Below are 25,730 nucleotides of genomic sequence, written 5' to 3' on the forward strand. Positions count from 1 at the left end.
AAGAGACGAAGCTGAAATTTCCCTACTCCTAGTACTGGCCCTGTTAACAGTCACATCTACAAGGCAACAATGATGAATATAGATTTAGACCAGACAAGAAGCCAACTGAACTAGTGTAAAATCGTCTGGAAGACAATTTGAAATAGAGATTTACATAATTAATAATGAACTTTGGCCTTTATGACTTGAGATATTAATGATAGTAGAACTGCCTATAACTTATAAAATACATAAAGATATATTGGGAGTACTGCTGAAGATTTTGTTACTGATATGAGTGTATATTCAAAAAAGGCTGGGGTCACTGTGCTGGGGAAATGAATACAGAGTAGCCACACTGCCTGCTTCCCAGCCTTTTTCACACATGGCATACATGTTGTGTTTGTACTGCATGCTGGGATAAGCTACTAGGCTACGGGAAGCCCAAGCCTTTGGTCGCCCCAGGTCCTGCTCAGCCAGCCCAAGATTGAGGAGGTCAATATTTTCAGCACACCTATTACCAATTCAGAGCACACTCATATCCCACGTGAGGTACCCTGTAAGCACACAGGTTGAAAACTCAGTTCTACAGACAGATTTAGGTGGGGTTAATTATTGAAGAATAGAGCTGTTGGTGCTGAGTTATCTCTATAGACAAAGGAAGAGAGTTGTGTGTGTGTGTGTGTGTGTGTGTGTGTGTGTGTGTGTATGTTTTTAATGGACCTTTTAAGAGTCAGCCCAATAAAACTTGTTTGTATCACAAGTGGGTTTATTGTCAGAGTTAAATATTTATGCTATCTCATTCTCTCAGACCTGATGAAAGAACAAACTTTATATATTTGTAAATATTCTCTTTCCTCTCCATCAGCGAGCCGATTCGACTTCGGTCCGCCTAGCATTCGACACAGTGCTGCTGCTGACGCAGTAAGTGCTAATGTATGCTTGCCTGACGGATCAGCAAGCCACGATACAGCTGACACCCTGCTCATCAGTCCTTATATTTGTATCTAGTTAGATCCTTTTCCTGTTCCTCCCAGGAGCTAATCCAAAACGTTGCCACTGAATTCCAATCCCCAGCCCTAATCCCTGGCTGTTGACTCTTAGCTGACTTCCCCTCTTCCTTGATGAGGTCACCAAGACCATCTTACAAAAGCTGTTTCAGGCCGGGTGTGATGGCTCACGCCTGTAATCCCAGCACTTTGGGAGGTCGAGGTGGGCGGATCATGAGGTCAGGAGATCAAGACCTTCTAATATGGTGAAACCCTGTCTCTACTAAAAATACGAAAAAATTAGCTGGGCATGGTGGCACATGCCTGTAGTCCCAGCTACTTGGCAGGCTGTGGCAAGAGAATCCCTTGAACCCAGGAGGTGTAGGTTGTAGTGAGCTGAGATCACGCCACTGCACTCCAGCCTGGGCGACGGAGTGAGACTCCATCTCAAAAAACAAAACAGAAGAAAAGCTGTTTCAACACCAAATATGTCAACCTAAGCCATCCAGGAAAAAAACCTAAGTCGTCTTTGACTTGTTCTTTATTAACCAAGCCCACAGTCACTAAGGGTGCTTCATTTCTCTTCTTTTCCCTCTTCTGCCCACACCGCCTAACTTACCAGTCAACCTGTGAGCATCCCAGGCTCACCCAGCATCAGAGCCTTGGCCCTACCCATCTTTCTCCTCTGCTTGACACAGGCTTACTCCAGACATTTAGAGACCCTGCCTGAAGCCTCCTTCCTTCACGTCTTCCCTCAAGTTCCTTCTCCAAGAGGCCTTCCTTAATGACCTTGAATATATATTGCAAAATGTACAGAAATTAACCCTTCTCCCGCACCTCCATACCCCCTTTCCCTATTTTATTCCTTCTCTTTATCAGTTATCACTAAAATAAACATAGTTCATTTATTTATGCTATTCACTCTCTGTCTTCCCCACTAGAGCATAAGCTCCAAGAGTCAGGAAACTTTGCTTTCCTATTTTGCTCATTCCTGTGTCTAGTCTAAAACTGGGCCTAGCACACAGTAGATATCTAACGAATATAGACTTAATAAATGGAGAGTTGGTTTATCACAATGGACTTATAAATGGTGCTACTGCATCTTCTCTGATGCACTTTCTACCAAAATATTCATCCTAAATTACAAGTTGAAAATCGCCACCTTCCTCATAATTTGTCAGTAACTACATGTGATTTATTAAATAGCATCTAAGACCCTTAAAAACTTCTAGCCCCCGTCTCCCTTTCCAATCGCGTTTCCCAGTGCAGAAGATCTCTCCATCCATCCCTAAGGTATAGTCACGCTGAGGAACCCATTGAACACTTTAAAGTCTTTGTGTTTTCAAACATACGTCCTTTGATCTTGAGCATGTTTCCTACTTTACCTTCTAGTGAAATCTGTTGATGTTTCCAGGCCACGTTTCGTATCACGCATGAAGCTTTTCCATTCTTCGAATTGGATTTAAATATGTGCTCCATAGTACATGGCCTTAAGCCTCTGATTACAAAAAAAACATTCTTCCTTGAATTGTGTCCATATCTGTCCCCAAGACACGACTCTAATATTCTTGAGAAGACATTATAGGCCTGTCTCCTTTTCATAGTTCCTTACACATAGTAGTTGCTCAATATATGTTGGTTGACATTAAGTATACAGTGTGACTAGCTGTGCATTTTGGAGGAGGAGAATTGTAGAGAGATAAGCATTTAGGTCCTTTGTAGAAATAATACACCAACACCAAAGTGAATGTCAGCACAAACATAAAGCTATAGTTTAAGCCAGCAGTAAGCAGAAGACTTTATAAGAAACTCTAAAGTAAGTAAGCAGAAGACTTTATAAGAAACTCTAAAGATAAAGATAACTTCCTCTGCTCTGCTGGAACGCCTGGCACAGAGAGCTCACTTATTTTGGAGCTTCATCCTCAGCTAAAAATAAACAGCTTTTATTGAAACTGAGTTCCCAATATTGTTGTTTAACTCTTTTGTGGTTTCATTCAGGTACTTGCAAGGCCGAAAGAACACTAATCAGGATACCTCAGTGTTACATAAGGGTTCTTTTCATGGAGTAATTTACGGTTAGTTTAAGAAATTGTATCTCATCTGCTTGCTGGGTTTCTCCTCCTTAGGCACGTCTCATAATGTAGATATGGCCAGTCATTGGCTGGGCCCAGTACCAATGGCCCAGGATGCAGGATAATAAGCACGTGTGGGAAGAACAGCGGTTCTCAGGAGACTGTTTTAAATCACTGTTTTCTTTTGGGGAGTAGAGAACCAATAATTCCAAGAAGCTTTTATGGCGTAATCTTTGCTGAGGCAGTAGAGCATGTTTGAAATCTGGGCCCACGAGCAACAAATTCAGACCCGATCCTCTTGCCCTTTGCTGAGTGCAGAATAAACAGGTCTCTGGAGAGGCCCCACAGAGGCTGAAGGTAACCGTACACACCCCTTTCTAGCCCTGTGGTCTGCTGAGAGAGCTCATGCCCTTCCATGCCATCCCCCAGGAGCTCCTGGGACTGGAGGATAATGAAGCTTTCTTCAGCCAGCAGCTTGCTCTCTCATTGACATGTAGGTCCCCTAACCAGCCTGGCTCAGCTCAAGTTCAGGTAAACGACCTATGCATCCCTGTGCCACCCACCATCTGTATGTGGAAGCCCTTGGCAAGGCGGGAGCCACCGTGCCAGCCCCGTGAAGGCTGCTTCAGTCTTCCAAAGCGTCACCAGCAACGAGACCACTTCAAGGTGCTCTCCTGGTCACTGACACTTAAGTTCCCTGTAGTGAATTTCTCAGGACTCCACTTTCCCCTGCTCCCTCTACCTCTAACCTGCCGCCACTGACATTGCGTGTGTGCTTGGCTGTTGCCCTACTGGGGGACTTACCTGTATATGTATTACTGTGTTTCTACTCACTTTGGAAGTTGGCGCTCCTTCACCTTTTAAACAGTGAACTCTCTGAAGCAGAGGACTTGCACCCACTTACTCAGTTGTTGCACATGGAACACAACCAAACAGGACCATTTAGAAACACGCTTAAAGAAGCAATGTGCTTCTCTGCACTTTGGGGATGAGATGGAAATGTTCCTACCCACTAGCGATCCTTAGCTCTGACCCCTGTACTGAGAGCTTCAGGGGGGGCCACAATTAGTGGGGATGCACTTTAAGTATTATTCCAAGAACTGGAAACAGAAACCCTCCCACACTGAGCCCAGACATGGTGATGGACAGTGTATCTCAGCGGCATGGCCCCATCAAATCCCGTGTTCCATTGACTACACGAACCCATTTTGGTCAGTGATTATTTCTGGTACTCCTGTGGTTTATCCCGATATAACACGCAGAAACTACTATGATAACATGGTTTTACCTCTGCCAGTTATTCCATGTAAAAAGAGATTAAATGAGAGATTACCAAAAAACTTCCATAATTCACATACCTTTCTTCATAGTATTTGAACAAATAGATTCAAGTTTTCTTTTTAACACTTTTTTTTTTTTTTTTTGAGATGGAGTCTCGCTCTGTCGCCCAGGCTGGAGTGCAGTGGCGTGATCTTGGCTCACTGCAAACTCCGCCTCCTGGGTTCACGCCATTCTCCTGCCTCAGCCTCCTGGTAGCTGGGACTACAGGCACCTGCCACCACGTCCGGTTAAAGTTTTTGTATTTTTAGTAGAAAGGGGTTTCACCATGTTAGCCAGGATGGTCTCGATCTCCTGACCTCGTGATCTGCCCGCCTCGGCCTCCCAAAGTGCTGGGATTACAGGCATGAGCCACCGCTCTCAGCCTTTTTTTAACTGTTTTAAACCTCAGCTCAAGAGCAAAGTTAAACCAGTTTGAATCTCCAGCTCTCCATGCAGTCAATTTTTGAATGAAAATGGTTGAAGCAGGCCTTCTAGGCCCCTTCTGATGCTCAGATTATTCTGTCAAAGAATTTTCAAATTCTGACCTCAAAGGTTACCTTATTTTCAACATTTTTCTAAATTTAAAGAGAAGGGAGAGTAGTAAAATTGGAAGCATGGTAAGAAGTTGCTCAACTTGATTGTTCCAAGTATATCCTTGATTCTGTGTAAAGAACCTAAAAACGGAGGCCTTATGGTCAACATAATTAGTACATAATCTGTCAAGCAACCTTTGGATTCTTAAGAATTTTAATTTGATTATAAAAGTAATACTGGTCACTTATTTGCCATTTTTCATATTATTTATAAATAATATCATGCTGAACATCTTTGTTCGGAAAGCTTTGTCTACATTTTTATGAAACCATTTCGTTAGGATAATTTCCTAGGAGAATTATTGGATCAGAGGATCTTGACAAATGCTGCCAAACTGCCTTTCAGAAAGATGGTCAGATTTTCTTTTTAAAACACAGCTAGTCACAAATATGCCAAGGCTCTCTCAGAATAGAGATAGTTGGATGATAGTTTTAATGTTTAGTTACCTAACTATGATTAGTAGGATTCAGATAGGACTAGTAGGTTAATAGTTAATCTGCTGGTGATTAGATGCAGGGTTTTGGGTTGTTGGAACCTCAGGTTCCCAGCCGAAAACAGTCTATATGCTGTTATGCCGTAAGGGTCAACTTATTCCAGACACACAAATGGGTACCAGGGTTCTGTCCCAGAAAGTGTGTAATGACAGGACCCCACAAAGAAGTGATATGGAAAGACTGACTTCCTCATTCATCCAACACACATTACTTGAACACCAACCAGACATGAGAAACTACAGCAAGCGCCAGGGAGTCAAAGCAGCATGGCACCTGGCCTGTCTTTGCAGAGCCTAGGGAAGAAGGAAGATGTGTAAATAAAGAAAGAAGTAGAACAAGATAAAGCCTTGATTAGAAGTTTGGAACCATGAATGAAGAAGGCTCTAGCTCTGTGGAGGACTGGTGGTGGGGAAGGTTTCAAAGGCAAGTGATATTTAAGGTAGCTTTGGAGGAGGAGGATGTTGGCAAGTGGTAGAGAAAATATTTAGTGGAGCGCAGGGACAGAACTGGGCAGAGTGTGGACGTGTGAAAACACGGGGTGTAATAGTGAAGTCATCTGGTGGGTGAGGCGGGAGGGACATGGGTGGCAAAATTCACTAGTTTCCTCTTTCTGGGAGGGACTCTGGGGGCTCCAAAGAAACACCTTTGAGGAAATCAAAAAAGATTAAGGGAGCCTTTGAATGACGGGCAGAACTTATTAAGAAAGGGAAGAAAGGAATATTCCAGGAACAAAGAAGCTGTCGGAGTTCAATTAGCGACTTTAAATGGCCTGAAAGTTTTCAAAGCATTTTCACGCGCATCATGTCATACGAACCTCCCAGACACCTCCTGCGGTAAGGCACACATTCTGATTCCCACGCTGCAGCAGAAGAGCGCAGCTGAATGGCGTGGCTCCCAAGGCTGCCACGCTTCGAGATTCTAGGGGCTACCACGCACCTGTGTGCACAGAACAGGGTGTGTGGTGGCCCTTAGAATCTCTGCACTGGCAGCTGAGACTGCAGGTCTGGCTTCTGATGTCCCTTGCACTACACTAAGCTGAGATCACGTTCATCATGTAAAATGAAAAGGATTTAAAATGAAAACACATTAATCACTCCTATCTTTTAATATCTTACATGTATGATAGCTGCTATGCTATCACTTTTACTGGATTATTCTGAAAGATGAAGTGCATGTGTGTGTATATACATATGAAGATTAGCATATATTTATTTTTATGGTATATCTATGTATCTATAAAATGTGAGAAAATACTATGTACCTTAATCTGTACTATTATCCATTTTCTTTACATTAGGAAGTTTAAAAAATACATACATTCAATCATACCAAATCAAAGCAGCATCACACCAATTTTAGCCCGATTTTTAAAACTTCAACCTGTTTGAGGAAATGACCAGTCTTACACAATGCTGAGAATCTTGATGAGAAAATCAAATAACTATTCCGCAAAGAGAAAACAATAGATGCAAATACCTTCAAGAGCAGCCTCCAAAAAACAAAAGTACTACTACATAAGATTATAGAATTTTGTTTTTAATTTTGTTTTAACTTTAAAAGGCTAAAGTTTTTAGCTTTTTCAGTGTAACGCAGAAGTTCCGTCTAAGAGAGTGGAGGCAATTTCATTAATGGCATACGTACCAAAAGCTAATAGCACAAGATGCATTATAAATGTCTTACTGACATTTGAAATATCTCTGGGAGACAAAAATGGCTATAATTATTCACTATATCTGTAAGCAGTGAAATGGATTTATCAAAAGGTTAATTATCTTCCTCAAGGTCACAAAATTAGGCAGCATAAGGGTAGTGTCTGAAATCCAAGGCTTCTGACTGTTACCTTGGTCTTTGAAATCAATTAAAAACGTCTCCAGAAGGTCTGACGTGGGTACTGTCAGAGGCTGGCAAAATTCTTTTACACGTTAGAAAAACAGGCCCGGATGCTACCTTGTCACATGTCAGCATGTGTCAGCACATGTGAGTTTAGCTCATGCAGAACATACTGGTTGGCATGGATGATGCCTTCACAGGCAGATATGAATCTACACATCAACAACAGTATGTCCCAGTATTGCACAAAGAGTAGCAGGCACACGTCTCTAAATGACTACATAGGTTGCACGGAGTGTACAAAGAACTCTGTCTACTGATATTTCCTTCCTCTCATTTTTCACATTCAGACTGTAGGAAACAGACTAAGCTAATGAAAAGACAGTACGACAAAACCTTCCACTTTCAGTTTCTGATTTCCCCAATAAGAAAAGACATAAATGTGGCATTTCTTATGAGACGCGTGGAAAGAACCCCGTAGAAACCATATGGTTGTCAGTAACGGCATAATCTCATTCAAAGGTGCTAAGAACACTAATGAGACCAGGATGTCAGGAAAAGCAGAAATAGATCAATATTTCTCTCCCATTTTTAGTTGTCCTCACCATTAGTCTCTGCACCAGCTCTATGTAAATGAAATCAATCAGCAAGGATTTCTGTAAAATGCATAAAACAGTTGTCCTCTAGGCTCCACCGGAAGATAAATGATTCCAGACGTTGGCCTGTGGCCATTTTCCCACACATGCTCCAGAGCTCTGACATCCATATTGGGCCATAACACTGAGTGGTTTCTACTTTGGCGAGTTTACAGCCAGCGCTTCCACTTCTGGTTTGGACTAGACAGCCTGCTAACGCAGATGCAAAATAAATCCCTTTCCGCCTGTGTAAATTCTAAGAGAACTGACTTTTTCCAATAAAGGAGCTCCTGTGAGCCCCCTGAAAACTTTCTGCTATCGCTCATAGAATCTGATTCTCAATCACTGCTTTAGATCCCCTTGGAACTAGACAAATCCTGGTCTAATAAAACATGCGACATATGACATCGAACGCAAACCACTTAGATGTAACATACAATTACGAACAGCCCAAGTCCAACTTTGAAAACGAAGCCGTTGGAAAATGTATTAAACATAAATAGCAGGATTGTTTCATATGGTAGCTTATGTTCTGAAAGAGGGGAACAGACTTTTTGAGAAAGATAAACTACAGAAGATCCAGAAGCAGCTTCCTTTAAAAATGATGTCAACACCAATAACATTATTTGGAAGGCTCTTAGGAAGTCCAGGTCATATTCATAGCTATTTAAGTAACGTAGCCCATGGAATTAAGCATCCTAATACAAAGTATTTACTGCCAACCTCATCAATCTGAAAGGTGGGTCACTTTCTTAATAAACTGCCTTTGAGGAAAGATACAAATAATTTTGCCCATTGTTATAAATAGAGAGAGAAGGAAGGAAGGAAGGAAGGAAGGCCTTATCCATATCTGTAGTCTGAGATAAAACAATTCTCTCTGAGATTAAATAAACGTTAAATAAATCTAACTGTAACTTGCAAATGTTTCTAGAGTGAGTAGCCAAAATGACAGTCACTGCTTTTTAATTTTAAATCAAGTTCGTGTTAAGAGAATGTTGTAAATATCAAGTCCATTACAAAGAAAACTTTTTATATCAATGACAAAACTCACAATCTACATAGGAAGTAACTGTTGTCTTTCCCACCACCACGACCTCTTTTTCTATGGAACACAAACTTACTTTGTTTAAAATTGTCCTTAGGCTCTGCTGTACCTTTCAAACAAAACCCCTCTCTTCTTCAATTCATTTTCAGCTTTCTTGAAAACTGCTCCTCAGAAACTGACAGATGGTGCATCTGTCAGCGAATGTTTTCTCTTCGTTATCTCTGCCAGCTAATATTTCCTCTGAGCTTGGCTGCTGTCTGTGAGACTGGTCCACATCATTCTAGCCTGATCAATGGTGTGCCTGGTTTGAGGTTGGTTTTGGCCCCGCCTCCAGCTCTAAGAGAAAAAAATGAAAACTCACAGCTGGATTTCCTATAAATCCTCTTTTTAAAACTGGCTCTGCCGCTCTGGCACATACCAGAGGAAACGCTGCCAGTCTATCACAAACCAAGGGGGGTGCTCCTTCTCCTAGGCACCCCCACCGCTAGTGTCAGGTGCCTTCCTTATATAACACATCCCATTTTAAGTTAGCCTAAAACTTCACAGGAAGGGAGCAAGTGTTTTAAACCAAGCTTAGGTTTTTCCATGCCTAATAAGACTCGAAAGAAGATGCCTATGACTGAAACACATATACACACACACACACACACACACACACACACCCCCATGACTAAATAATTTTTAATCTGTTAAAATTGTGCAAAGCAATTCCAAGGAGAAAATGCCAAAATAGGACATAACAAAATTAGCGCACGTTTAATTTTGTAGCCTTAAAAAACTCAGGTCATCCTTCACATTTGGATGACATTACAGATGACATTACACCCTCAGCTGGCAACAGGATTTGCTGGTATTTACATTGCCAATGAACTTGGTGAATCAGGAGAATGCATGGGATGCATTTCAGGTTCCAGATGAGAGGCCATTGCTTCTCGGGGTTAACTGCTACCAAGTGGGGTTGAACAGGTGACTGTGGAACAATCAGTCTGCTCTGTAAGTGAGCACGACAAACAATGCACTGTAGACTTTCGTATTCTGCATGCTCAGTGGTAATCCCACCTTATCAATGAGTGGACGCCACACGCTTACTATGAATAGAGAAAGTAAGTGTTCCTAAACTAAGGCTAAATATTGGAATACTGTACTAGGATTCAGAGTCAGAGGATCTGGATTCAAGTCTGTTTTATTTCTCGACAGTGTCCACGAACATGAAAGGCACAGAGTATGCTCTGGAGACCCCACAGATGACAGCAGATCAGATGAAGATGATAAAGAACTTTGTTGTTATTATGCAACATTCGCATTGTTCTTTTCAACAACAGAGAGAATATTAAATAAATATATATGTTTAATCTGGCAGAGGATGATACCAAACTACCACTGCCTGTGATAAGGACAGCCAAAGATAAAAGGATTCCAGGAATAAGGTGCAGAGTATACAGTGCATGCTGAGGATAACAGTCACTCAGATTTTAAATGTTTGAGCTCCACAGTGAGGGAGAATACAAAGGAAGCATAGGGCAGAGTGGGGCTGAGTAGTAAAAGTTTGAGACCTTAGTTCTCCTTCCACTCTCACTCAATAGAACCCTAGAAATGGCATCTGCCATTAGTCAGCGAGCTCCTTAAAGGCAAGAACACACACAATTGGTGTCTGTCAAATAAGAGAATGAATGAGACCTTGAACTAGATAAGAGGTACTCACTCTAAGAGATGGAATATAGAGTATTGTGAGAAGCCTGAGTTTGAAGTTGTAAAATCAGATACTTCAAGGTTGAGAGTGCCTGCGTGTCTCAACCTTGTAGGGATTTGTAGGGAGACAGGCTTTCTGAGTCACTGAAAAGGAACATGAGAGATTTTGTTCAGGGTCCTCTGATTTCGTCCAGTTTTCTACACTCACTCCTCAATTCCACCCCTTTCCCACTTCCTCCATGAGAACGTCATTCGGTGACAATGAACTTGAGTCAAGAACCAGGATGTCTGTAAACATCCCTTTAATGAAAGCACATGGATTGTTAGGGTAAATTCTTCCCACATGGTGTTGCAAGTCCTTGCTTGCTGTAGCTGGTCAGAAGTCAGCTTTCCAATCCAGCAGGCCCTGCTTGATGCAGGCTGTGTGACAGGCATCTGTGACCTGCCTGCCCAGGAAAGGCAGATGATATGGGCTGCTCCTGCTCCTGCCCTTCCTGCAACCTCACTGCCAATGAACTTGTGTGCTCTTGACTAAATATATTGGGAAATTCACTACTTTCATAATAGTTTCATGTGTGTGATCTCTTCTCCCCAGGTTAAAGGATTATGCCAATTTTGGGTAAGAGAATTTGTCAACTGCAAAGATCTTATCTAATAAATCCTTTAAAAAAAAAAAAAAAAACCTCCTAAAATGTGCAAGACATTCTGTGCTAGCCACTTCAGAGGATGCATGCTGCCAGCTGTCTCTGAGCAGGTGGTCTGCAAGGGGACATGATATGAAATTATAACCAAAAGCAGGATATGAGGACAGGGGGAAGTGGAAGGAGTCTAGGTTGTGGAGTGGGAGTGGGAGAATCTAGAAAACAGGACGGGCTGGTAGCATGAGGGTACACAGGCAGAGACGAGGGAGGACCCTGGAGAGAGAAGGACACTTCCAAGTAGGGAGTGAGCTCTGAGGCACCCAAAGAAACAGGAGGCAAGGCAAGCTCGGGGACTCAGGAGCCTTCTGGTGCTGCTGAAGCACAGGCAACACGTGGGGGAAATCAAGCAAATGAGTCACCAAAGATGGGGCGGAACCATATATGGCATGGCCTTGGATGCTGGGAGAGGGTACAGGGAGTTCATACCAGCTCAGGCAGCAATTGTGAACCCTTGGGGGTTTTAGAGCACAGGTGTAACACAATCTGAGCAGTGAGATCTAGAAACCGTGTTAAGGATGGATTCTAAAGGGAAGCGTAGGCAGATGGCTCCACTCAGGAGGCTATGGCAATGATTTCAGCAAGAGGTCATGAAGGCTGAAGTAGGAGGACAGGGTTAAAAACAGGAAGAGTGCTAGAGGCAACTAGAAAAACATGCGAGTCGAGGGAGGTTATGTCTTAGGAAATCCCATCTTGAGGAATTTTTCCTAGAGGTATTTGCAGACAGGTGTACACACATATTCAAGTTCTAATTTCAGCATTTGTCATTGTAAAAGACTGCAGATTACCTCAGTGCTCACCAATAGGGAACTGACAAATAAATTATGCTACAGTCACATAGTGAAATATTTTTGCAGCCATTTAAAATACATACACGGCTACAAGACAACTGTTGTAGCATGTTGGTGATAGGCAGCAGATTGCTAGTGGTCAGGAAGTATGTCTAGAAGAGAAGTTTTAGACAGGGATTCAATTTATGGCAAAGGAAGGAAAATATTGGGGAGTGGAATGAGCATGGGTGGGGACCTCAGGACTTGTGTGGTACCCCCATATTGGCACCTGCATTCCCCAGGACCAGGACAACCTAGAGCTGTGCAGTGTACAACCTACTCAAATGTATATGGTCCCTCTGGCCACAACCACTGACTCGAAGGTGCCAGAAATCGCCCTCATCCACCCTTGATCAATTTCATAATCAAAAGCCCAGAACCTGTGTGCCTGAGCCTGTCAGCATTGGAAAGGAACAAACAGCAGCACTAACCATATTGGGGACCTAAAAATGCCTTTAAGAATTATAGCAGATGGCAAAGCAAAAAGCATGATGTTTGAATCTTCTCTCTCTCTCTTTTTTCCCCCAAATTCCAGGGCCTAAGAAGCCAATTAACCATTCCAAGTAATATCTAGGTGTAAGTGCAGTACAAGTTCATAAACTAAGCACAGCAACAATCATTAGGACAGATCTGCTGGTCCTCAGTCATGCCATCCTTAAGTGAGGGACCGATATTTCAACCATCATTCCCTTTCTTTTCAATGACAGGACATCTTGAACGACCATATACAAGAAGTGGAGTCCAAGACCAACCGTAGTGGCTCACGCCTGTACTCCCAGCACTTTGGGAGGCCGAGCTGGGAGGATCACTTGAGCCCAGGAGTTCAAGACCAGCCTAGGCAACACAGAGGCACCCTGTCTCTACAAAAAAAAAATTAAAAATTAGCCAGGCTTAGCGGCATGCACCTGGAGTTTCAGCTATTGGGGAGGCTGAGGTGGGAGGATCACTTGAGCCTAGGAGGTGGAGGCTATAGTGAGCTGTGATCATGCCACTGCGCTCCAGCCCAGTGATAGAGCAAGATCCTGTCAAAAAAACAAAAAACAAAAAACAAAAACAAAAAGAACACAGAGTCCAGCCTCATGCACCGAGTGGGTGTGCAGCTTCAACAGCAAACACCCACAGTGTTCTTTGAAGGGGCAAAGTAGGAAGGATCCTAGAGGCAATGAATATGGCTCCTTGGGGAGTTTGCTTTCTTTTTTGCAAAGAGCCAGGTCTGACTATTAAACATCAGCTCTGCAGAGATGAGAGCACACTGAGCACACTGAGGAAGCAGAACTTACTGCACATCAAGGGAGGAGCCCTTACAAAGCAACAGGCGCAGACAATTTGCAAATTCCCGCAAGAGTAAATGAAGAACACAGTATTTCACAGCCAGTGAGGGCAGTATGACTTCATGGATAACAGTGTGCTCCCTTTAGAGTCCAATAAAAAAACTGCACTTAATGTCCCAAATGCCTGAATTCTAATCTTGGCTCTGATGGTACAAGCTGTGTGAATGTGAACAAGTTGCTTGCAGTCTCTCATTGTTGAATAGGTAATAAGGGTACACATCTTAGGACTGTTGTACAGATTTAGTGCGTGAATGTACGTAAAATGCTTGCCACAGAGCTTAGCATAAGCATTCAATACATGCTATCATTCCTTAGTTAGAATGGAATAAAATACAGGTGATTTAAAATATAGGTGAATATGACTACACTTAAAAGATTGACTTTGATTAACCACAAATCAAGAAATTGAGAATTCTCTGTAAGAACTGCTAATTGTATTAATGCCTGCAATTTGAAATACTTGAGCAAATAGGGTGCGATATCGTGTGCGTTATTTAACACTTAGGTTAAACTATCCCGCAGATGCTGCTAGCATCTAATCCACCATTCAAAATCTGGGAGACTAACAGTGTACCTGGCATTCTAAAGAGGGCACCTCCACATCAGAATCGGCTGTTTCAAGCCCTGTTGTTACCATTTCTCCACCAACAACCTCCAGTTAGCATTTGGAATGTCAGAAATGGGTTTCAATTGGTGGGAATTGTGACCGTTGACTAGTGTGCTTGGTGGAATTAAGGTATTTGAGAAATATGGACTGGCTAAAAGTATTTCAGTGTAAAAATCCAGGAAAACCTTTACCTGTTTCTCTGGTGATAACGCCCTAGTCTAAATCCCTAAGTGACCCCACGTCCAGCCACAAGCTCTGGAGGGCTCTGTTTGCCCCATGCTGCCTGCAGGCGCAATAGAATCTGCCTTTCCAATCCCGATGTTTGCCTCAAGCCTCAGGTGAACCTTTCAAGTAAGATACGACTGTGGTTGAAGCATCTGAAAGAAAAGTGAAGAGCTAAGACTTCGTCAAACCTGTACACACACACACACACACACACACACACACACACACACACACACAGTCACCTCTCTCTATCCATGGGTTCCAAATCTATAGATTCAACTGTGAATTGAAAATATGTATTTTAATATGTTTGCTTGTTAAACGACATTTGGAGATCAGACAGAATTTGAGCCTATATTTGGTAATCAATATGATTTTATTGTGAGGTTTTGCTTATCTTCTTTTGCCTTACAACTTTTTCTTTCGCTACCGTTATTTGCCAAAAAGAAACTAAGAGTAGTGCATGGCTAATTTGATCCCTTTAGTTCACTAATAAAGACAACATGGGGCATGGAACCCAGAGGACATTTAAGAAAATCAGTTAAGAGTTCCAAAGTTTGTTTACACAGAACGAGTATGTTTCTTTTGGTCATATATTTTGGTTTAGATCTTGGATACTAAGAAATTCACCAATTTCTTGACATAAAGGAATGAGAAAATAAAAACCCATTGGAAATGTACTATACATTATTTGCATTATGCTATGAATATCATTATAAATATGAAAATATAGTTATTGTATAGGACAGGATCATTCGTTTTTAGTAAATTACTTTTATCTTCACAAAGTGAAATCAAGTGAAATCAAAGAATATCTAACACACTCTAGTAGCTAATAAAAAAATCTTTAATATATTATTTTAAAAAATATTTTAAAATATTACATAAAACATGAAAGATATTAAAATAAAAATATTATTTAAAATATCTTCTTAAAATATTTTAATGATATCAAATAATGCTCATTGAAAATATTTAAACAATGCAGAAGCATAGCCTAAAAAAGTAAAAGCCCGTTTTTATTCCCAACTTCTAATTTCACTTGCCTCCTTGGAAGTAGTCACTATTAACAATTTGGTGTGTATCCTTCCAAACTTGTTATGCATATATAACACGCTTGTTATATATGTGGGTTTTGATAGCTGTGATATCAGACACCAAGGGGGACTGGTTTCAGGATCCCCACAGATATCAAAATCCACAGATTCTCAAGTCCCTGATACAAAGTGGGATAGTATTTGCATGTAACCTACATACATCCTCCTGTATACCTTAAATCATCACTAAATTACTTATAATACCTAGCACAACATGTAAATGCTATGTACCCAGTTGTTCTACTGTGTATTGTTGAGGGAATAATGACAAGGAAAAAAGTCTGTACGTGTTCAATATACATACAATTTTTAAAATACATATTTTCAATTCACGGTTGAATCTAGAGATTTGGAACCCATGGATAGAGAGAGCTGACTCTGTGTGTGTGTGTGTGTGTGTGTGTGTGTGTGTGTATGTATGCCACATATTCATACACATATCTTATGTATGTAAAATATACACATATGTCTATATATACTTGTACATATATATCCATGTTATACACCCATAAGAATTGTTTTTCACTGAAACAGAATCATAATATATGTATTATTCTCAGACTTACTCTGTTCATAGAACAATATGTCTTGGAGATTTTCAAATAAACAAAAAAGAGAGGCAACAACAGATTAGCTCAGTGGAACCCTAGTGACTACTGTAGTCAAAAGTGTGGTTTCAGGGGGCCAGACCAAGGAACCAGCACCACTCCAGAATAGTGTCAGAAGCATGCCTTTTTGGGTGGCTGTCCCCCTGTCCCCCTGAAACTCACAGATTTGTCCCTCTGTACCTCTCTAGTAGCTTTACATCCCAAGCAGTGTGGTAGAAAAGATGGGTGAGTGAACCCACACTAACTCATAAATGAAAACATTTATTAAGTAGAATTTAAGTCTCTTACTTCATGACCAACTGTTCTTTAGCATGTGCACAGCTATCTAGAGCATGCCTGCCTTGTTTTCTACTCCCATTTTAAGCAGAAAATAAAGCCACTTTCTACTGTTGAATTATTCTTATTTACAGCAATAGAAATGTCAACCTTTCAGATTTGGACACCGAGTCGCTTGGGCACACGGGCACCTAGAGCCTACACGAGCAGCAACATGTATTAATCCTCAGGGGTCCTGCAAGCAGGTGCGGGCAGATGCAGATGTGCATGAGGAGGGCTCTGGGACTTTCCATTCTCTAGGGTCATGGAGCCTATTTCCAAGTCGCAACTTGCAGTTCTTAGGTTCTCGGGCTACTACATATGCCTCCAACTCAATTTCACTTGCAAGCCTTTCAGGTAATGTGGAGAACCAACCAAACTCATGTTTATAGCCTGTTTGAAAAACAATCTCTTCACAAATCCCTTTCCAGAATTTACATTCCTAAACAGGTATGACAATCTGTCCTCTAATTTCTGCCATTATTAAATTGCCTTTCTTTTTCTGAGAAAAAAGTTGCCTTTCCTTATAAAATGACACATTTTCACCTTTTTGTTTGCAACTATTGATTAAAAAGGAAAGTTCTGTCAAACTATCATGTTTTTAGATCAAGGCAATGTGCTTGCTAGTTGAGTTACTGACCCTGATTTTTTGAACTTCCTTTATCCAAAAAGATTTCATAAGAAAAATCAGACAGCACATCTGTGACATGAGGGCTCTGACAACGAACTGTAAGAGTAATGCCAGCTGGGTACATAAAATTCCAGTGCTCAGAATTTCATTCCCCATCAGGTACAGTTTGAAAATGTCAGCAATGCCTTATCTCTGTGGACATTTCACTGCACATCCAGGATTCCTATTTCAATATTTGTAAAATTCTAAGAGTTATACACTCCGGCTTATAGTACCCAAAAGGAGAGGGAGAGAAATGGGGGAGAAAAATATATCTTGTCGGGAAAGAGTCAACCGTGCATTGGGGAGTCGTACTGAAAACAGAAAACAACATCATGTGGTACAAAATTAACTATGTTCACAAGAGAGGCTCAGAAGGACATAAGGGATAAATAATATCTCCATCACATCAGCATCTTTCCTACAAGTCTGATGTTCCAGAGAGTCTGCTCTTTGTTTCTGTTGCCAAGGAATGGAACCTACTCTGGCTCTCTCGAGGTAGAGAAAGTATGTGAAGTTCTGGCATTCAATAGCCGCAGACCAGGGAAAGTCAACAGTGAGGCAGAAAGCATAAACTACCTGCTGGGGCAAGCCAATTTCATGCATTGTGCTCATGGCAAGACGACAAGATTGGATTTGCCTCTTGCAACTGGCACTGCTGTTCTTCGGGATTGATTACCCTAATTCTGTGCTTATCTTGTTCTTTCACCCCAACTGTCTACTAACCCTTGACCTGTATATCAAACCCTATACTTTAAATTTTCAATGGTGGTATCTTTAATCCTGGGCAGAGAAATCCAGAAATCCTTGGTATAACGCTTAGCACAGGGCCTGCTTTAATTAAGATGTTAATGGGCATCAAAAAGGAAGCTGCAGTTTGGTAAGCACAAAGCCCCAGGTCACGTGGCAAGCCAGGCTGATCGCTTTCTAAGCTGGATTTCTTACACTGTTTTGAAGATTACTTCACCTCCCCCGGCCTCACCCAAATCGTATATACACCAGAGTTTTCACTTTCATTCGGGGTTAGCACCACAAACGCCTGTGCGATGAAATATTTTAAAAATCTAGCATCTCTTTTAAAGTTCACTTTGGAATTTAAGGAGAAAGCAGACTTAAAGAGGATTCTGAAAGTGTAATGAACGTCATCTTTTTAAACCTCACAAACAAAAAGCACATTCTTCATTTTTTGGTTTTATATCCGACTGCTTTCTAACAATAACTTTAATTGATTGGGTTGAAATAAACTTAAAAACCAAACTTGGAGGCATACTTATCTAAAAGGTCTAGGAATCCTAAGCTCCTGAGACAGACTTCTCATCTTGCTGCAACGCGTGGGTGGCCGCAACATTCCTGGCAGCTATAAGGCATTTGCTAACGTATTTGACTTTTAAAGTTGTTAATCACACTTATCAACACAGCCAAGCAGCACTGGCCACAAAAGATTAGTTGCTCTACCATAATGCTCCCAGTAATCCAAAGGCAGGAACATGCGCGCCGAGTGATAAGTGCATCTGCCAGCTCCACAGCCCTTCAGTGACTTCAGAACTTATTAAAGACCTTAGCTTTTGCTAAATCCCAGATTTTCTTTTCCATCATCTTACACACTCACACACAGATACACACACACATGCGCACACACATACACACACACACATTCCCTGTAATGGTAGCTAAAACCAAATATTCCCAGTGCCGTGCAGTGTAGGAGTTTTTAAAACAACCAGGATGTGCTTCAAAACACCCAAGACATTCTGAATTTCAAGGGTGCCATCACTGACAAGAGATTCAGATGCTACTGATCTCCCTTCACAGGTGCTCCTACAAAAAAATGTGTACAAACAGCAGGAAACGATTTGGTTTCCAGGGAAACAGAACCTTGTTTAAGTCCTTTGGAAGCATTAGGTTCTACTGCCGTTTTTCCCCTCAGACACACAGACTGTTGCTCCTTGCAAAAGAATTTATTTAGAGAATAAGAAAATGCTTTGCCTAGCCTAGAGGTAAGTGCATCAGAAAATTCAGGAATAGAATAAGTATTGGAGCGGGGGGGATGAGCACCTCTCACTGAGCCTGCTAGTCTCTGACTGGTGGGATCTTGCTTTCACGTAAGGATTCTTCCTTAAAAGACCTGAGGTTTCATCTGCAGACATGTTTCTGCCTTGTTGGAGTCATGCTGAAGTCCCCATGCTTACAGCTTGGGCTCTGCTCTGCCCAGCTGGTCTTAACCCCACAAGGCTAACAAGTGCTTTACTTCTACAAAACAAAGCAAAAACAGTGAAGATCTATCTCCTACTTCAACCTCTGGCAACTCTCCAAACAGCATCCTCTCATAACCTATAAGCATTCTTTCGCTTTGTAATATAGCAAATGACTTATTTTTTACACTAAAAACTTTTTTACTCAGTTCTTTTGATTATGATGTAGTTCAGAGTTTGGATCCAGGATGCTTGGACATAATAATGCTCATCATATTTAAGGTCACTTCTATCACCTGGAGATGTGGCTGCCTCATGGCTTAAATGTGATTTAAGTTACTGGAGTGGGGACTAGAACAAGAAGAGAAATCTCATTTTCTAGGTATCTTAAAAGGAAGGCAGAGTATCATTTCCCTAAAGTATTTGAGTACAGGCCATTCTAAAACCATAGCTACAACAGGAAGTTTTTGTGATAAAAAATACGGTTGGTATCAGAGTAGAAGAAAATCTTCAAAATCTATACATCTGACAAGGGGCTAATATCCAGAATCTACAACAAACTCAAACAAATTAGGAAGAAAAAATAAACAATCCCACCAAAAAGTGGGCTATAGACATGAATAGACAATTCTCAAAAGAAGATATACAAATGGCCAACAAAGATATAAAAAAGTGCTCAACATCACTAATGATCGGGGAATGCAAATCAAAACTACAACGTGATTCCACCTTACTCTTGCAAGAATAGCCAAATTAAAAAAAAAAAAAGATGTTGGAGTGGATGCGATGAAAAGGGAATACTTCTACACTACCGGTGGGAATGTAAACTAGTACAACCACTATGGAAAACAGTGTGGAGAGTCCCTAAAGAACTAAAGTAGAACTACCATTTGATCCAGCTATCCCACTACTGGGTATCTACCCAGAGGAAAAGAAGTCATTATATGAAAAAGATACTTGCATGCATGTTTATAGCAGCATAATTCACAATTGCAAAAATGTGGAACCAGCCCAAATGCCTATCAATCAATGAGTGGATAAAGAAACTGTGATATATATATAATATACTCATCCATAAAAGGAATGAATTAATGGCATTCACAGCAACCTGGGTGGTACTGGAGACTATTATTCTAAGTGAATAACTCAGGAACGGAAAACCAAACATCATATATTCTTACTCATAAGTGGGAGCTAAGCTATGAGGATGCAAAGGCATAAGAATGACACAATGGACTTTGGGGACTCAGGGGAAAAGGGTGGGAAGGAGGCGAGGAATGAAAGACTGCAAATTGGGTTTAGTGTATACTGCTAGGTGATGGGTGCACCAAAATCTGACAAACCACCACTAAAGAACTTACTCATGTAACCAAACACTGCCTGTTCTCCAAAAACCTACGGCAATAAAAAATTTAAATAAATATATGGTTGGTAGTATTTGACCATATGTATAGGAGAGGCACCTGACCACCATAACTGAGCATGCCCCAAGAATGACCCTATGGTCTAAGAAGAATGTGTGTTTGGAGTCCCAAGCTAAGGAATTCGAGAGTGGCCAACCTGGAGTTGCACTTCTTATCCATGAGGGTCATTCAAATTCCTGGCCCATCCCTTGGAACACAGGCCATACCGGGAATCAAGGCCCTTGGTTTTGGGTTAAATGGAGGTTGCTAGGTGGGGGGTGCTAAGTAAAAATTCTATATAAACTGCATGCCTTTTATAAACAGTAGTGGTCTTCCTGTGTAGTCTGCTATCACTGGACTGCCCCAGATATAAGTCGACCCAATAAACCCTACGTCTCATTGGCTGGCTCCAGGTCTCTTCCTCGGCCTCTGGACATGGTACTATCCCTACTGGAGTCAATAGGGGTCTGGCATGACACCATACGACACCTATCAAAGCCCACAAGACATGAAATTTGAAAGACATTTCTACTCTTTCAGCTCATTGTTTTTGATGGCATGTGCCAACTAAGTACTGACATGTCACTTGGGGAGGAGTGAGGAGGCTGCCCCACCCTTGTGACTCCATGGTGTGAGCACTTCCTGCCTCCTGCCTCTCACCTCCACTGCTTGGCCTCTTCAAAACCCTCTCTATCAAACCTGCTCCTATCAAATATGCCTCTTGTCAGGCTGAGCGATGTCAGACTGAGAGCATTGATTTTATGGGCAAGAAGCCAGAGTGGCTGCCGCGATGTATGACTGCACGTGTGGTGCAAGCACACAGAGGAAGGGGGCCTCAGATCCTCTCAGGTCAAGGAGGACCGTGCGGCCTGGCCTTCTCCACTTAGTGCTGCATGAACTCACTGGGCTGGCATCAGAAAGTCCCTCCAAAACAAGAAGATTCCAGATAAAACCTCCAAGAGAGCGAGGGAGGAGAGTGATGCCCCTCCCGGGAAGAATGCACCAAGCTGAAATAAACACCTGCATGAAAAATATTGTAAAAGTTAAGCTTAAATTTGTTTTTAAATGCAGCTTTACTGAAAAAATTACAAGCCCAGGGTCTCTGCCGGGGCAAGGATAAACAAAGCACGGTTCTTTCCAACAGGAAGCCCTCTGTCTAGCAGGACAGGGAAATCAGGCAAGTGATTTATTTTAAAAGAGAAAGACAAGGGAAATTAATATTTACTGAGTGTCTACTTAATGGCAAAGCTTGGAGCAGACTATATTGCACACACACACACACAAATTCACACACATCTCATTTTATTCCACTTTACAGAGGAGGAAACTAAAGCTCATAGATTTCAGTGGTGTCAAAAGCTACACAGAAAGGGCCAACTTTTTACTGTATGGCAGACATACCTGACAGCAACAGCTTAACTGGACCAACACCCTGAGAGTTACCCTATGGTCTAAGAGGAATGTGTGTTCAGAGCTCCAAGCTAAGGAATCCAGGAGTGGCCAACCAGAGATTCATTCTTTATCTATGAGGAACATCTGAGCTCATGGCCTGTCCCATGGAATGTGGGCTGTCCTGGGGAGTCAGGCCCTTTGTTTCGGGTTAAGTGAAGGTTTCCAGGTGAAGGGTAAGTGAAAATGCTACATAAACTGCATGTTTTCTGAAGACGGTCTCAGTTCTCCTGTCCAGCCTGCCACCACTGGAACGCTCTGTATGTAAGTTCCCCTCAATAAACCCTATGTCTCATTTGCTGTCTCTCCTTCAGCCTCTTGAACCTGGTGCCATCTCTACAGAAGTGAATAGGGGTCTGGTACAACAGTATTCAAATCTAGTTCTCACTCCAAAGCATGTAATTCCAAAGCCCACACTATTCCTACATCATAATGCCTATTTCACTTCATTTGTCTGACTCATAGGAACTCGTTCAACCTCTTTGTTACATAAAACATTATAAGAAATGCTGCCATACCTTAACACAGCAAGAGTACTATATAAATTCAAGATGGCATTATTGTAACATATCTTTCATTCAGTTGTCTGTGAAGAACAGAGAGTAGTTTATATATTCGTGAAACTCAGCATTAAGATTTTGATATTAAAAAGACAGGGAAGGACACCTTGTGATAAATAGGAATTAGGTCACACCATTCTACGCTTGGTTATGCTGAACAACATGTCGCTGAGAAAAACCGAGAATACCTGTAATATTATTTCTTCTAAAGGAGAACCTACAGCTAAACCTAGAACTTGGATGACTCTACAAATAAGGGCCCTGGAAATCTACAGGGTATCTTCTCTTATTAATTTTAAAAATGTAACAATCGTGTTTACTATATGTATTGTGAAATACAATTACAGAGTACTATGTAAGATGCTAAGGGGTGGATAAATCTCAGAATAAATAAATAAAAGTAACTTTCCAAGGAGTGAGGGAGATGGTCACCATGCAGTATGCCACAGTTCCAGGGCATGACTGCAGAGTAGGGAAAAGTACTGCAAAGACACCAGCCTTTCTTTGATGTGTGTCCCTTTCTTCCCTTTGAGTTGGGTTCCTGCTGATCCTGAGGGAACCCCTCTTCCTGCTCCTCTGCTTGGCCATCTCAACTCCTCCTTAGAGTTCCAGCTGACTCTCATCCTGCTCCCCAATGCAGGACATGATCTGTGGATCCCAGTGCAAAATGAAACAAGTATAAAAATAGGTCAGGTGCAGTGGCTCACACCTGTTATCTAACACTTTGGGATGCAGAGGCAGGAGGATCACTTGACGCCAGGAGTTTGAGTCCAGCACGGACAACATAGCAAGACCCCTGGGCGTGGTGGTGCATGCCTACAGTCCTAGCTACTTGGGAGGCCGAGGCAGGAGGATCTTGAGCTCAGGAGTTTGAGGTTGCAGTGAGCTATGATCATGCCACTGTACTCCACCATGGGTGACAAAACAAGATCCTGTCTCTAAAAACAAACAAACAAAAAAAAGAAAGAAAGAAGAAAAGAGAAGAAAAGTATACAAATAGACAACTGCAGTTTCCAGACTGAAATACTGATGGGCAGAGGAACTGCTTTTCCATGATATTCCCAAAGCACCTTATGAACAAGTTACAATCAGATGCCACTTCCTGCTTTAATTTTTTTCTTCCAAAGCACATTTCACCTTCACACTGGTTGCTCACTTTTTGGCTTTAATGCCTGTCTTTTCCCAGATTAAAAACTTGATGAGGCAGGGATGTTTTTCTGTTTTGAACGTTGATATATCTTCAGTGGCTAGAACACTGCTGACACATAACAGGCATTCAAATGTAAAACACCTGAATCATACAACTGGCGAACACACATGAAAACTAGCCGATACAGCAAACTGAATGGCTAGCAAACTTTACAAAATAATAAGTGAACGAATTTCCTCAGGGTCATGAAACACATTTATCTGAAATTCATGGAATAAAACTCTAATTATTTATTATTTTTGATTTTAGAGAATGAGTATCAGCTGGTTGTAGACAATGAATATTAGCTATAAGGGTAAAGATGATCCCTTATAAAAATGACTGCATTTAGGCTGGGCATGGTGGCTCACGCCTGTAATCCCAGCACTTTGGGAGGCCAAGGCAGGCGGATCATGAGGTCAGGAGTTCAAGACCAGCCTAGCCAACATAGTGAAACCTCATCTCTACTAAAAATACAAAAAATTAGCCAGGTGTGGTGGTGGGCGCCTGTAGTCCTAGCTACTTGGGAGGCTGAGGCAGAAGAATTGCTTGAACCCGGGAGGTGGAGGTTGCAGTGAGTCGAGATTGTGTCACTGCACTCCAGCCTGGGCGACAGAGCAAGATTCCATCTCAAAAAAATAAAAAATAAATAAAAAATAAATAAGGCTGCATTTAATATTTTTTATCTCTAGAAAACAGATGACTAAAAGTCATCCAGGTTCTGATTCTAATGGATTACACTATGTCATTAATTGTTCCTACAATTAAGAACAACAAAAGAATAGCTTCATATGAACAGAAAATGTTCGCCTTCTATGAAATGAATGAAGGGATACAAAGTTATAGAGAACTGCAAGAACAGAGGAGAGATTTATTGAAATCCTTGGAGCAGTTAGAGGAGTTCACAATAGTCGTCACATTCATTACAATAGTTAACTTTCCCCCATATCCATATAGATAAGCCCTGGAAGAGTATTCAGTAGTAGATGGACTACTGAAATGAAAACACTTGTCATCAACTCAAAAAAAAGTTGTGCTGAAATAACTAACAAAAATTTTACCAAGTTAACAATTTTTAAGTGTACATTTCAGTAGCATTAAGTATATTCACTTCCTTATGCAACCAATCTCCAGAACTTTTTCATCTTGCAAAACTGAAACTCTGTATCCACTGAACAACTCCCCTTTCCCCATTCGTCAGCCCCTGGCAACCACTGTTGGACTTTGTGTCTCTATGAGTTTGACTTCTCTAGGTGCCTCGTGTGGTTGTCCATTTGCGATTGGCTTATTTCACTTAGTATAATATCCTCAAGGTTCACTCATGTTGTAGCACAGTAAACATTTCCTTGCTTTTTAAGGCAGACTGATATCGTCACAAACTTTAGCAACGTATGCGAACTGGAAACTGACAGTAGCACAAAGGCATCAGTCTCTCATTAACACACATCCCCCTCTTCCCTCTGAGTTGGGTTCCTACTGATCATCTGAGTGGATCCCTTCTCCTGTTCCTCTGTTCGGCCAACTCAGCTCCCCCTTGGGTCTCCAGCTCACTCTCATCCCATTCCTCTATGCAGGACTGGCTATAAAACTTGTGGATCCCAGTGCAAAATGAAAACACAGGCCTCCTGCCAAAAAATTATTGATAACTTCTGTCTCAAAGAGATATTTGTACACTCGCATTCATAGCAGCATTATTCACAACACCCAAAAGGTAGAAGCAACCCAAGTACCCATCAGATGCATGGATTAAAAAATGTGGTATACATATACAATGAAATATGATTCAGCTTTAAGAAGCAAGGGCATGGCTGGGCGCGGTGGCTCATGCCTGTAATCCCAGCACTTTGGGAGGCCAAGACGGGCAGATCACGAGGTCAGGAGATTGAGATCACCCTGGCTAACACGGTGA

At 41.6% G+C, this 25,730-nt stretch overlaps 1 protein-coding gene across 4 annotated transcripts in view; it reads right to left on the bottom strand.

Moving 5' to 3' along the window:
• The window catches only part of STARD13 (StAR-related lipid transfer (START) domain containing 13), a 583,251-nt gene that overhangs the window by 102,723 nt on the left and 454,798 nt on the right, over positions 1 to 25,730 (bottom strand). The window contains exon 1 of one of the 4 annotated variants that reach the window (XM_011997822.1): positions 9,035 to 9,266. The exons of the other annotated variants lie outside the window; for them this stretch is intronic. The gene's annotated coding sequence lies outside the window, so the exon portion shown is untranslated. Of the gene's footprint in view, positions 1 to 9,034; positions 9,267 to 25,730 lie in introns of those variants that run through there. 4 annotated transcript variants of the gene reach the window in all.

Source organism: Mandrillus leucophaeus, unplaced genomic scaffold (genome assembly GCF_000951045.1).
Source record: "Mandrillus leucophaeus isolate KB7577 unplaced genomic scaffold, Mleu.le_1.0 Scaffold549, whole genome shotgun sequence".
In the NCBI taxonomy this organism is placed as follows: domain Eukaryota; kingdom Metazoa; phylum Chordata; class Mammalia; order Primates; family Cercopithecidae; genus Mandrillus; species Mandrillus leucophaeus.